This window comes from Argopecten irradians, chromosome 9 (assembly GCF_041381155.1).
Source record: "Argopecten irradians isolate NY chromosome 9, Ai_NY, whole genome shotgun sequence".
NCBI lineage: Eukaryota > Metazoa > Mollusca > Bivalvia > Pectinida > Pectinidae > Argopecten > Argopecten irradians.
In genome coordinates, this window is record NC_091142.1 from 33,546,573 (window position 1) to 33,562,591 (window position 16,019).

General features: G+C 35.7%; 1 protein-coding gene and 1 long non-coding RNA gene across 8 annotated transcripts in view; one reads left to right on the top strand and one right to left on the bottom strand.

Annotated features, from left to right (window-relative positions):
• LOC138332118 (uncharacterized) overlaps positions 1-5,021 on the bottom strand; it is a 67,503-nt gene extending 62,482 nt beyond the window's left edge. Inside the window, exons 1-2 of the long non-coding RNA XR_011209772.1 lie at positions 4,960-5,021; positions 1,009-1,137 (exon numbers count right to left, since the gene is read on the bottom strand). This is a non-coding gene — a long non-coding RNA (uncharacterized lncRNA). The remainder of the gene's footprint in view (positions 1-1,008; positions 1,138-4,959) is intronic.
• Positions 1-16,019, top strand: part of LOC138332125 (lactose-binding lectin l-2-like) — a 387,766-nt gene that overhangs the window by 115,790 nt on the left and 255,957 nt on the right. The window lies entirely within an intron of this gene.

Below are 16,019 nucleotides of genomic sequence, written 5' to 3' on the forward strand. Positions count from 1 at the left end.
TCCCCATTAGTACTGACCCTTCACACATGTACTTATTCCCCATCAGTACTGACCCTTCACACATGTACTTATTCCCCATCAGTACTGACCCCTCACACATGTACTTATTCCCAAACAGTACTGACCCCTCACACATGTACTTATTCCCCATCAGTACTGACCCCTCACACATGTACTTATTCCCCATCAGTACTGACCCCTCACACATGTACTTACTCCCCATCAGTACTGACCCCTCACACATGTACTTATTCCCCATCAGTACTGACCCCTCACACATGTACTTATTCCCAAACAGTACTGACCCCTCACACATGTACTTATTCCCCATCAGTACTGACCCTTCACACATGTATTTATTCCCTCTCAGTACTGACCCCTCACACATGTACTTATTCACCTCTCAGTACTGACCCCTCACACATGTACTTATTCACCTATCAGTACTGACCCCTCACACATGTACTTATTCACCTATCAGTACTGACCCCTCACACATGTACTTATTCACCATCAGTACTGACCCCTCACACATGTACTTATTCCCCATTAGTACTGACCCCTCACACATGTACTTATTCACCATCAGTACTGACCCCTCACACATGTACTTATTCACCATCAGTACTGACCCCTCACACATGTACTTATTCACCATCAGTACTGACCCCTCACACATGTACTTATTCACCTATCAGTACTGACCCCTCACACATGTACCTATTCCCCATCAGTCCTGACCCCTCACACATGTACTTATTCACCATCAGTACTGACCCCTCACACATGTACTTATTCCCCATCAGTACTGACCCCTTTCACCCCTCTCCTAACATACATCTTTGCATGACTTTAAATACAATTTATCAGCATCATCCATTTATAACCATGTTTACAAATTTTTATAACTTCTCTTTCTCATCAATAAATTTGTCATCACATCATTCAATAAACGATAAGTAGAATTCATGATAAACACATTAATGATATTAAGAAATCAAATCATACCTGTATATTCCATGGTCTATTTGTTCTTTCTTCGGGGTGAAATATTGTCTAGGAAATTACTGCGGAATTCACAATTACCTCCCCTATACCATTATCCAATAGGGCTGATAAGCTATCAGAAAGTCCTTTCTACAAGGAGAAATGTTTTTATACTGGAGCTGTGTTGTAACATGTACATATGTGCCTTATAATTTTTGTTTACCTCCCAGAATACACCGAGGCACCCTGAGCTGAGAAACCAAAGCATGTACTATAGAAACTCTGCCAAAACAATAGGTAGGAAACATCTCCTACCACCAGTCATCAGCATGCCCTTATCTGATGTCAAAGCCAAGTTTTGATAGTGACTTGTATACACACAATGTATCAGCTGGTTACTCTCTCAAAGATAACAATCACTATGTTATTGTACTACATAACGTTATACTTAGCTATTCACAGCAACTTAAAGACATTCTGGGGTCTTAAGAAGCTGAAAATATCTGCTGATGAAAGAAGAAGTTGATGGACATCATCAGAAGCATATAAAACTCCTTATAATGAAACATCTTGAATATATACATCAAATCAAGTAGATTTCAGCAAATTTTGCCATTTTGCCAACAAAATACTGACTACGCAAAATAGAAAGTTGAAATCCTAAATCATCAAAATCACAAGTCCATTAAACTTCTGCATGCAACAAAAGACAAAGCAGACTGACAACTAATCTAAAACAGCCTCACAATGATCATTCAGGTTTTTGATACTAGTGGTAGCCCAAAACCACCAAAATATTGGAAGGACATTTTTAGGCTAGTGGTCTGATGGATCACCAAGAAAACAGAAGTTCCATTTGATAGCTGTCAAATGACCTACGCAACTGATTTGCCCTAGATCACATTTGCAGCTTCATTTATGACATTATATCATGACCTCATTCAAATAGACATAAGACATAAAGTCTAGATATAAAGGGTTAAAATATAGGTCACGGTGACATACTTTTGGTACAAATTACCTGCTCCTGGATAACTTGTCAAATTAAGTCATCAAATGAATGAAAGATTCTAAAGACCACATAACTGATTATTTCAATAAGGTAGAAATGTAGGTCACAGTGATCTAATTTTTATACAACCATAACATCAGGTTACAATGACATATGTTGTTAGGGAGATATAGGACAATAAAATATATATGACCTACTTATGGTCCACTTAATAGAATATCATCTTAAATTACTTAGGTGATATAGTGATCATAGTCTGGAGTTCCAGACTAAAAAGATAGACAGGCACAACTTAGACAATATGGACATCGGTAGACCAGGAGGACCAAAAGTCTGTATTGACCTGAAATCATGTACAACCTTTAGTAACGATTATATAATCCATGACTTTAGGCCAAAAGTGACCCCTATCCCATTCATTCCAATGGAAGAGGTCTCTTTTTCTTTCCTGTTAATAATTAAGTTTCCAAATAATGGTGATAAGACAAATCCTATTTATTAATTCAGATGATTCCAATATACAGTATGTTGAAAATCAAACATACACATGTATTTTACATAATTCAAGAAAGCAGGCCTAGAAAAACTAACAATGGTGGCAGCAAAGAGCTGTCACCAGTAATTTTATTTGTATCCATTCTTGATTTTGAATTGATTTTATCATGATCAATGTCATAGGTCAAACTATCTGTTATTAGGTGAATGTATGGCACAAAGCCCATTTGACAGCCTTTCACCTGTGTACAAACACAGTATGCTGTTTACAATAAGACTTCTCCAATTTGGTCCAAATCTTATCTATCCACAACAAACACCAAACTAACTTCATTTCTGTCTGTTACACAATATTATCACCCGATTTCTTGTTTTATAGATGCATTCAACCACAAAAATAATATTAACATAATAATCTGGACAAGATGACCACTTTGATAGTTTGACCAGCCGAACGTTTATTACACAGAGTTACAGTTTGACACTGCTGAATCTTTTGTTTAAGTTACTGTCACCATTAATTGTGATGGAGAAAATATTCAAATGTGTGTTTCTTTCAATCGATTGGAATAACAATGACGGAGGTAAAAATTCAGAGCTTTTTCTCACTTCTTTGGGAATGGGGCTCATCTTTGAATTTGGGAAAATGCACGATAAACTAAGATTTGGGAAAAAAATTAAAATATGAAATAAAGCATGACAAATAAGATTTTTTTATATTTCCAGTGTAGTTTATGTACTTTTCTGAAGCCAATTCACAAATATTTAAAGCCTTAACCAGCTAAGTCCATGCAATATTTTGGATAGTTTTCAAGAAACTCTGATTTTGGGCAATTTAAGGCTTGAATTGGGAAATATTTAGAGGCTTTGCCATGGAGAATGGGGCCGAAAATCCTCTCCAAATAATGATGAAAAAAGGCCTGAAATTGGTGTGAAAAGATGGTTGATTATGGAAGACAACAATATTTAAGTCATTAAATCATTTCAATCTTAAAGGGTTAAGCTATAGTCATTTGATAATCAAAGGTTAATACTCGGTGGGTACAAAGATTATAGGAGTGTAACTGTGAAAATCATAAAGTGACATATCGTTTTGCATTTTCATATGATAACCAGACCCAGCGTCACTATCGCCAACCCCTACAGGATAATGACAATTAACGAAGGATCGCTAGGTCAGTCCCCTGCTTTCACCTCAAGATGCTCACAAAAAATGTCTTCCTAATAATATCAGAAATATTATTAAGAGCCGAGGAAATAGGTCATCACTGCCCGTGGTGGTATCCATGGGTCACATTCTGAAGTCTTCATCCTTTATTGAAGCCTTATATAGATCATATGAGATCAATTACATTCTGTTAGCAACAGGATGTACACTATATACAGTCTGAACAATGACCCTAGTTATAGAAACACTCCATACAATTCTCTCAATCTTGTTATACTATTTTTTAACTTATCATTATCTCAAAGCTTTTTTCTTATATTTTTATTTCTGTATTTTCATTCAATTTATACAACTTGTTAATCATTATTCAACTTTCCCCCCATCATTCTACTTTTCCGAATCCCTCTGATTATTTTAGACTTATCCTTTTCATTCATTGATTGTATGGGAACATGGTTGTGTGGGAACATGGTTGTGTGGGAACATGGTTGTGTGAGAATGTTATGTATGATTATATGAATGCTGTGTTATGTACTATTTCGTACATATTATCTAATGAGTATTATTTTATCTGTTACAGACTCTACGTACACGTACGTATACATGTACATGAAATGCTGATTGAAAACAGTAATAATTGGGTTTGAATGGAAGTATAATGACAAAAGAAGACGGATTGTGTATACCTCACACCCTCACCTTCATCAGGGACCTCATCTAACCCAGCAACAAAAACAAGGATTCTGTAAGTTTTAAATTAAATTTTAAATTCCCAAAAATGTCAACTGGCGTTTTAATTTAGCGATTACTGTTTTCTGATAGTTGTTTTGTGGTTTGTCGGACCGGCTCGTGCACTTATTGTTGCAAGATGAAATTGTTTGTTTAACTCAATGAAATACAATTAAAAAATAAACAAGTAAAGTTTTTCTCTTTCCATGCCTTGCATGATTCATATTATTTTATATTTGTAAATGTATAATAAATAACAGTTTGTATACTGTAGACTTAAAAATTACGTAGTCGAAATTTAAGTAGTCGTTATTATAAATTTCAACGTGTTCGACAGAAAAAAGAACGTTTTTAGTTCGTTTTCTTGTCGACAGAAGTGACAGCCGAATATGTTCAATTGTCCATTTCATCTTTCTAGTCGATATGTTGGAGAAGTAATATGCTCTAAAAACCACTTTAAAATTAATAATTGGCAATGGAAACATTTTCAGTGGGGAGTTATATGTGTGTGTATTAAAACCACTACGACTATTTTGGATGACAAAACATTTCATCGTCTGAATTTTACCTTTTATCGGAGGAATCGCTGCCAGCAGTTGCAGATGCAGAAAAAATATGCCCGCCAAGTATCGCTCTAAATTTAAAGACGGTAGCTGATTGGATAATAAATACTTTATAAATTTTATCAAAAATAGTAATGTCATTTAGAAAACTAAAATATTTAATATACTATATTCCGTAAAGATATTATAGTATTATAATTACTTTTTATGATTTTTTCGCTAAACTATGTACCAAAGCATTGTCATTTCATTGGATATTATTTTTAGACTACTGTAAGAGTACACCATGTAAACAAACACACACGTGTGCGTGTTTGTGAGTGGCGGAAACTTTGTGTAAGCCGAACCCAGACACAAATCCAATCTTCATAACAAATTTAATTTTTCATTATCATGCCAAAGACCAAGGAAAATGATTTTTCCTGATTTTTTTTATCAAATGTAAATTAAGATTATAGACAATCAATAATTTTGATGATATTTTTTCCATAGAACTGTTCTTGGCTTAAATTATGCTGGTGTTACTTTCATGACCTTTGCTTTTGACCCTTTCATCCTTGTTTTCAATGAAGACCACCCGATTCATGTACATGTAAATAGGGGCATGGATCGGGTTTTTACATGAATATGTAGATTGTATTTAATATATGTTCTGGTTTGGAATGATATTTTGTTAGTAATATCGACTTTTTAAAATCAATGTAGAAGATGCATGTTTCATTTTTTCAGTCATTTAAATATTTATGTGGATATAGATCAAAACGTCTCTCAGTCGAAGGGAAATAACCCTGTTTGGCTTATCCAGATTCACAGATATGCCTCCGTTTGGAAATTCATCAATTTTAGATCAAAGTCTAATAAATTAATCGCAAAAAAGGCTTGGACAGTAACCCAAGTTCAATACAATCAAAACAACTTACTTATTTCATGTCGTCATATCAAATCTTTTTGGATTAGATTTAAACATATTTTTTTCAATAAAAAAGTTTTATCAATAAATCCTTTACATTGTAACATTAAATAGTATAAATATTCCTTCCACAAATTTTCGGCCTTTGGCCATCTTCAGGTACATAGAAACACAAGAAAAGCTAGGTGAAATCCATCTTGAACGTTTTGATATGATACATTTACATTGTAGTCTATACAGGGTTGGTACAAATTGGAGGGCTGTCGTTTGACACTCATAACTTACAAATATTTGTTTTCCTCACCAGATCTTTATATGTAATATATATAAAGAATTTTACAGTGCATATAAAACATGATAATACCTTTTAGCCTGTCAATTTGAATGAATTTCTGTCCTGCAGGTAGGGCATTAGAATTGTACCTGCTGCCCCTAAATTGCATGATTATAAAAGGCGACTATTAAGGATATCATTTTTCTTTCTTTCTTACGTCTTCATTGATAACACTTAACTTTTGGCCTTCTATATGGAGATTGGGATAGGCTGTGGGCTCTGTCCCCTAGCCGAGACACACCAGTGAAAAATATAAATACCACGAATTGAATGTCGCACCACGGATTGAATGTCGCACCACGGGTTGAATGTCGCACCATGGATTGAATGTCGCACCACGGATGGAATGTAGCACGGGGTGATCGGGTGGTGTAGTGGTTACTGAGCCACTCGCCTTTCCCCTATGCTAGCCGACCTGGGTTCGATTCCCGGCACGGACGTGAAAAGGTTATGATTAAAAATATAGAGATCACCTGCTTGATCATACGGGTTTTCTCCGAGCACTCCGGTTTTCTCCCACTCTAAGATCCCTCGAGCGTTTATATCCGGGCCATCGAAAGTGATTTGCCTAAGTTGAATAAATAAAGTTTATTTTCAATGTCGCTCTAAGGATTCAATTCGCCACGCCTACACAAATGCAAACTTCCTTTCGAGATAGTCATCATCTGGCTATTATGGAGACGGTACCAGGTGGCGAACATAAAACGACCCGCGTTATATCAGAATTAGAATTTTATTTTTATTTTATTTTTATTTCATGTATGAACTATGTATGAAGCAATGTCTATTTTTATTATTGTTTAACACATCACTACCCTGTACCCTTGGAAACTAGCTATATCTGCGTCATCAAAATTGCCCTGAAATATGAAGATTATTGTGTCTGTACGTTTTGAAAATTCTGTAATATCATGTCACTATTGCGGACATTTTTACACTGATATTGTTAGTCATATTAATTTAAATTGTTCATTAACTGAACAAATAAGAGGCAATCACAAATATAGATTTCATTTCATATTTATTTCCCCCACAAAATTTGAGCAATTGGTATATCGTTATATATACATGGATGCATATATATAACAATTATGTTGTGTAATATTTTTTTTGCTATTACAATATATATCAGTATCCATATGTACTCTTCATTTCGGGGGGTATAGAGATAATGATATGTAATGCCCGGTGTGACTTGTTTACATAATTGTACAGTGTACTTGTGTTGTGGGACGTGGAAGAACCTCACATTCTTTGACACGTGCATTGCATGTTTCTCGTGTTTCCTACACGTCACTTCCCTACCTGTTTTTCTGACCTCTCCTATCACTATTCAGTGTATTGCTGGACATCTGCATGAGAGGATTATCAGAAACATGACCATCATCTTTTCTCAGCGAGGACTATAAGGTCTCGTCGTGATATAGGAAGACCGGTAAGTTAACTAAGCTTATGTATATACATTATTTATATATTAAATGTTTCGCGCGTTCGTGGTCGGTGAGTTTTTCGAAGGACCTACATGTAGAAAACTGTTGATTTTTATATTGTTATCAGACGAGTATTGACAAAGCCCTCATGATGGGCCTGTGTCAAAACACTGTTTGGATTTAAACTTGAAATGCGACTTTAACAAACGGTCGAGCCGCTTGTTCCGAGTGAACGAAAACGGTTTTTTTGTGTTTTGTAGGTTTTCACTCCACGGTTGAACAAATCACTATTGATTGGTATCTGTGCAGAGAACTTCCCTGGATCTATATGTTTTTTATCATGTCAACACACACAAAGACATGAATATTCCAGTGGCATAGGAAGATAAAACGTAAGGGGGGGGGGGGGGAGAAGCAAAGCCTTCAATATTTTGTAACCCCCACCCCCCGCGCAAATAGAACCCTTGTCCATATCTATACAGGAAATTAATGAATATGCAAATTAGCGTGCGAGCGCTGAAGTCTGGAAATTTTGGATTTTTTGGAGCCTATATATTATGATTTATATAATGACTGATGAGTTTTACGATGTATTTTGATGATTTACGTGCATGAACATTTAAAAAACCCCCCCCCACCCCCACGATTTTCCTAACGGAAGTAACACGGGGTATATGACTTCCGGGACCACTTTTTTCACATCAATCCATTTCAAATATATCCAAAACTTTGTATTGAGACTAAAATTGGAAAGATCTTGGACGAGTTAAAAAAAAATCAGCTTCCTTCAACTGTAACTTAGGAGTTATCGCCTTTGCATTAATAAGTATTTGGAACTTGTGAACATGATAACTTTAGTAAATACGCACTGAGTTTTTAATCTTTTCACATGGATTAACATTGGAAGTACCTCGAACAAGTTTGAATATCAGCTTGATTCAACTATAATTGACAGAGTTATTGTCCTTTGCACTGCTAAGTATGATACATGTAGGACCTTGTGAACACGATAACTTGAGTAAATATGCACCCAGCTTGATTTAAAAAATAATATGTAGACTAACATTGCATAAATATAAAGATGAATACCACAGTTTGAATGTACCCCGATATATATGATATCCCTAACGGAAGTAACACGGGAAATATGACTTCCGGGACCACCCCTCCACACCGATCCATCTCAAATATATCCGGGACATCGTAAATAATCATGTATCGTATTTTTTTTTCCATTTAATTAAGACATTAACACGTGAAATATTACTTCCGGACTTACAATGTCACATTTATACAATGTTATTATTAGTAATTGTAAAGTTATTCCTACAGGTTATTCCGGGAAATATGACTTCCGGGACCACCTATACCTGATGAATCCACCTCAAATATATCCGGGACATGAAGACAAGTTAATTGTGATTTACAATGTCACATTTATAGAGTGTTATTATAAGTAATTGTAAAGTTATTCCTACAGGTATGTTTCCTTCTAAACATAAATAAGACATAAAAATAATTTAACAGTGCATATAAAACATCATGATACCAGTAAGTCTGTCCATTTGAATGAATGTTGTCTGCCCTGCAGGTAGGGCGTTAGAATTGTACCTGCTGCCCCTATTGCATGATCGTAAAAGGCGACTAAATTTAGGATCTTATCTTTTCTCTTCTTCCTAACTGACTTTATCTTTCCTAATGCCTCCCTTGGCACCGCCTCACTTTTGGCCTTCTGTTGAGTGCTCGCCCCTGTGAGGTAGGTTTTGGGTTCTGTCCCCTGGCCGAGACACACCAAAGTCTATAAAAGTGGTAGTTTCTGCTCCTGCTTAGCACTCAGCATACAGGGAGAAGGACGACTGGTTCGCCCGTTGTCAGTATAATGTTACCGGGTGGGGTGTGTTGCTTGGTGTCTTCGGCAGCATGCTTCAGTGATAAAGCACTATAAAAAGAACAAGAGTTCCACTATACAAGAAGACACAACACGAACATACCGCACTCTCCCAAAACACACATGAATGTACCCCGATATACAATGTACAGGTAAATACTTTCCCTGACGGAAGTAACATGGGAAATATGACTTCCGGTACCACCCCTATCTCTCATATCGAGCACAAATATGTCTAGGACATCATAAATGATCATATGTACCCCTATATATATGATTTCCCTAAAGGAAGTAACACGGAAAATGTTACTTCCGGGACCATCTCACCCCATCATTCCATCATATCCAGGATATCGTAAATGATCATATATCGTATTTTTACTTAATAATGACATATTCCAACCATAGAATTAAAATACCACGCTTTGAATGTACCCTGATATTATATTATATGATTTCCATAACGTATATGGTTTTCGTTTAACAAACACGATCATTCTACCCAAAATCAAATTCCACGGGTACACCTCATATCGATCTTTATGATTTCCCCAACGGAAGTTACTCGGAAACTAAGATCCATCAGAAATATGTGTAGGGTAAAGCCATCCCAGACTGTACCCGTCAACTAAACCACGAAGATAACTTACACATACATGTCGGTATCCTGCTGAAACAATATCACCTGTATTTTCTCAATTCCACTCTAGTATCAAAGTAGCATGCTCTTTTCAAATTGAATGAAGTCAGTACGTTGATTTATTTTATTGACAAAATGTTAAGTTAAAAAGGTAAAGTCCTTCCTTACGTGGAAACAGTGATATTTGCATTGTTTTGAAACTTATTTGGTATATGTATACTAATTACCGGTATTTGTTTTATTAACACACAAACACATGCATTATTGTTCAAATGGGTTCCACTATACCGAGTCATTATCATTTATTTTATTCTTCAAAACTGAGATATACATTTGGAGTTAAAGTAACTGCTACATGTACAATTGTATATCTGCATTATGAAGATTCTGGTACTAGTTATCAGGTTTTATCATGATAATATTATAATTTACTACCCCCCCCCCCCCCCCCCCCCAAAAAAAAAAAAAAAACCCAAAAAACTAAAAAAACATTCTTTGTTTCCAAGACATATCTCTATAAGTTGAAGGCTGCCAAGGTTGTGGCCTTGGGGGTCAGCTTTCATATATAAATAATGTCCCCACACAGGGGGGCTCTCACATATCTTTCATCCCAATCTAAAAACATCCTTAGGCTTAAATTTACTACATTAGTTTCATTCTATTCTTCCTTTCTAACTACATTGTACTCTCAGACCTCAAATATGTATGCTTATGAAATCTACTTACATGTATGTAGACATTCATTCATTCATTCATTCATTCATTCATTCATTCATTCATTCTTTCATTTATTAATTCATATTTTTCATATTTGATTAATGTGATAAGCCTTTCATTAATCGAAATGAATTTATATTATAAATCTAAGAGTAAGAGGGACCCTCCCGTGCGAGCAATAGAGCGTTTAACCCCCTCCCCCCACACCCAAAGATAATGATTATTATGACTATGAAAAGGGGACGAACTTAATAATGAGTAGTTAATATATAACTTTCCAATATTGTGAAATTCATAACATTATGTGAAGAGATTGCTCTAATGCTCCCCATTTGGTTTTGAAAAGTTGTAAAGATCTGTTTTTTCCCCGATTTTTTTTTCGATTGTCATTCTGCTTCCCTGCTACAAAATGTACAATATATGTTATTAGATAGTTGCATTTTTACTTGCACATCATTTGTTGTAAGAATTATCTGATTAATTTTATATTGAAATGTATATAATTTTGTTTCCATTGAACAGTTAAATGCAGGACATATTCTGTCATTGGAGTATTTCTTGCTACCAATCCACAGGACACTGGATTTTTGTAAATTTATTGTTAATCCTGATACACAAGCGAAATCTTCAAGTATCTGAACGGAAGTGTATAGTGACTGACTTTTACCATCAAGTAGGAGATAAGCATCATCAACATATTGACAAAGTAGAAACTGGTTACCTTTTATAGCTATACCCCTAGCACTGTTATTTGACTTTAATGATAATGCTAACAGTTCCACCCCAATTATGAACATATAAGGTGACAAAGGATCACCTTGACGATAGCCTCTACTCAAACTAAAGAAGGATGACAAATGACCATTATTAATAAAACAACTTTTAGAATTCTTGTAAAATATTTCAAACCATTTACAAAGAGAATATCCAAAAGTAAATTTTTTAAGGCTTTCAGTATGAAATTCCATTCAATAGAGTCAAAGGCCTTCTCAAAGTCTAAAATAAACAATAATCCTGACTGATTTTTCTCTTCCAACAGAGTCATGATATCATAAAGAAGTCTAGTGTTATCTCCGATGAACCTACCTTTAATAAAACCTGTCTGTGTTTCACTAATGATATTCGGGAGAACCTTTTAAACTCTACTAGCTATTGCTGCTGATGCTATTTTATAGGGATATAGTAAGCCAATTTTCAAATACCTTCTATCTTTATCATCTTTTGGGATACATGAAATAATTCCTGTTTTTTTTCTATCTTTGTTACTAAGATGAACATTATGGAAAAAATAAGAATTTTCATGCTGCAAACAAATATCTTGTTCAGAAGTATACAGATTCTTAAAAAAAATCATTTTCTGCCTCAATTATCTCCCCTTGATTATTTTGTATATTTCCCTCGCCTGTTATATTCTTATTGAAAAAGTGACGTTTTTCCTGATCACAAGAGTATTTTGTTGCTAAAAGTATTTTGTTGTTTTTTCCCCATTCTCATACCAATTAGCCTTTGACCGTAGAATAAGGCCTTCAACTTTACATTTCCTTAGAGATTTTAATTCCTGTTTTTGGTACCAAACTCAGTCATAAGACCTGCACTAGGGTTATTATTGATAGTTTTTCAAGTTCCCCTATTTAAATTTCTAAATTCTTTTCATGTTTTCTCTTATAATTTATTAGAAATATACATATACGTCTTGATGTGTGATATTAAGTTGACTACTAAAGCATAGAGACTCAATCATAATTAACATTTATAACACAAGAATACTTTTAAATAATCATCAATAGAAAGCCACTATAACTAATATATAACTCGAATCGATCAAGATATTTGATATGACTTAAGTTGACATTGTAGGCTCTAGATAGCTCGAATGTTCAAAAGTCAGGAAAATGTCTGTGAAACCAAACTGAATAGGTTCTATATAATTATATAGTAATATAAACATATAAATATTAATTATCAAACTCCCTAGTCATGTGTAACACGATTTAATTAGACATATAGCGGTGCTATAAAGCTTTTCAATGGGAGACAATGGCATAGAAAGTGCGTTCCTAACACTTGAAGGTCATGTAGTCGTTCCTCCGGAATACCCAGGTGTTCACAAATCCTAGGCGTCCTACCTAGTAATATGTGTAGCATCTGTAGACCACCTTCCGATTTATCACCAATCATTACACTACGCTACAACACATTCTGGTCCATCGTTCCAATTAAATCGATAAATTTTCTTTTCAATTTCCTTAATTTGATCGTTACTTATATATTGGACACTTGCTAAATACGTTACTTGTGGTATCAATAAAGACTGCATCACAACATATTTTCCTAACACGGACAGTTTTCTTTTTTTCCAATTTTTAATTAGGGAATCAATACTTGTTATTTTGTTTGCCCAATTATGATTCAATTATGATTCGAACATTAAGTTTGTACCAAAGTGTATACCTAACGATCGCGACTTGACTTGCTTAACCCAGTTTATTTGTTACAACTCGAGTATAACCCCTCCGTTTTAAATTTGTTTAATTTTAAACCAGATACAATGTACTTTCCCAAACTGTTCAACAATATCTAATGCTCTAGTGATGCCCCTATACATGTACACTAGGTGAGAGATTATTATTTTCCTACTTTTTTTAGCCCACCATCAACAGATGGTGGGCTATTCAAATCGCTTTTTGTCCGTGGTCCGTCGTCCGTCCTTCCGTCCGTCCGTCCTTCCGTCCTTCCGTCCGTTAACAATTCTTGTTACCGCTATTTTTCAGAAAGTGCTGAAGGGATGTTTCTCAAATTTCATATGCAGGTTCCCCTAGGGCTATAGTTGTGCATATTGTATTTTGGGACCAATCGGTCAACAAAATGGCCGCCAGGCAGCCATCTTGGATTTTGATAGTTAAAGTTTGTTACCGCTATTTCTCAGAATGTACTGAAGGGATCTTTCTCAAATTTCACATGTAAGTTCCCCTAGGGGCCTAGTTGTGCATATTGCATTTTGGGACCAATCTGTTAACAAGATGGCCGACAGGCAGCCATCTTGGATTTTGACAATTGAAGTTTGTTACCGCTATTTCTCAGAAAGTACTGAAGGGATCTGTCTCAAATTGCATGTGCAGGTTCCCCTAGGGGCCTAGTTGTGCATATTGCATTTTGGGACCGATCGATGAACAAGATGGCCGACAGGCCGCCATCTTGGATTTTGACAATTGAACTTTGTTACAGCTATTTCTCAGAAAGTACTGAAGGGATCTGTCTCAAATTGCATGTGCAGATATCCCTAGGGGTCTAGTTGTGCATATTGCATTTTGGGACCGATTGATTAACAAGATGGCCGACAGGCCGCCATCTTGGATTTTGATAGTTAAAGCTTGTTACCACTATTTGTCAGAAAGTACTCAAGGGATCTGTATCAAATTGCATGTGCAGGTTCCCCTAGGGGTCTAGTTGTGCATATTGCATTTTCAGACCCATCGATGAACAAGATGGCCGACAGGACGCCATCTTGGATTTTGATAATTGAAGCTTGTTACCACTGTTTCTTAGAAAGTACTGAAGGGATCTGTCTCAAATTTCATGTGCAGGTTCCCCTAGGTCCCTGGTTATGCAAATTGCATTTTGGTACCGATCAGTGAACAAGATGGCCGACAGAGCGCCATCTTGGATTTTGACAATTGAAGTTTTTTTCCGCTTTGTCTAAGAATATACTGAAGGGATCTGTCTCAAATTGTATGTGCAGGTTCTTCTAGGGGTGTAGTTGTGCATATTGCATTTTAGGACCGATCGGTGAACAAGATGGCCGACAGGTAGCTATCAAGGATTTTGATAATTAAAGTTTGTTACCGTTATATATCTCAGAAAGCAGTCAAAGGATCTTTCTGAAATTTCATGTGTAGTTATATGTAGTAAAAGCTTGAAAAGCAGAGAAAAGATCCCTCTTTCTTTTGTCAGATAAAGATCGTTCTTAGGTGGGCGCCAAGATCCCTCTGGGATCTCTTGTTTTTATTTTGATACCACTAATGCTTGCATCTTACGTATACGTTGCTAGGACGAAGGTCAAACGTGAGAGGGGGCAACCTTGCCGGATACCACGTGACATTACGTAACTTCCGGTTAACCAGTTATAATTTTTAACACAGCCTTTGATATTGGTATATAACACCTTAACCCATTTAATAAAAGAGTGGCCAAAACCAAAGTTATCTAAACATAAAATCCCACTCTATCGTATCAAACGCTTTAGTGAAATGAAAAAAGAGCACGAATTAATATAAAATTTCTCGGAATAATCTATAATGTCCTGAATTTGTCTTACGTTATAACCAATAAATCTGTTTTAAATATATCCGTTTTGATCTGTACTTTCCAGGCGTTGCATCAGTGGTTTAAGTCTTGTTGCCAATACATAAGCCTCTATTTTATAATCTTGATTTAACAGAGTAATTGGTCTCCAATTTTGTAGCAATTTTGGGTCATTCTTCTTATAAATGAGAGTTACAACTCCAACTTTATGTGTATTACTAGCTCACCTTTCCTGAATCCGTCATTTAGAGACCCCAAAACGATATCTGCGATTGACCGTAGTACCATACATTAGCATAGTATCTGCCCATTTTCAAAGTTTTTGGTAAATGAGATAAAAGTTTTTCTACAATTGATACACAGACGCCAGTATCGCAATTCGTCAAGAGATTATTTATCCTTAGTTTTTCCGTATGCATGCTAGAACGACACATCCCTGCTCAGACAACGATTTTTTAATCCGTCCAACTGCGGATAACGGCACGTTAGAGACTTTAATCTTTGTGGGGTTTTTTCTGCGTCAAATTTAGGGATATTTGGGTTTTTCGGCATTAGAAAAAGACTTTTCCCGCGCATTTTGATACCGTTAGTCAGGAGAGAAATTCTGAAGATATTGTCCGCATACAAACGCCAGTATTTACCTGTACGTTGAATGCCATGCCTCCGATATTTTCCGTAGGAATTACATTACTGAGAGTAATAAATATTTCATGATGAGCAATCCAATCAATGTTAGTGGGTTTACAATGGCATTGAAAGTGCGTTCCTAACACTTGGAGTTCATGTAGTCGTTCCTCCGGAATACCCAGGTGTTCACAAATCCGAGGCGCCCTACCTAGTTATA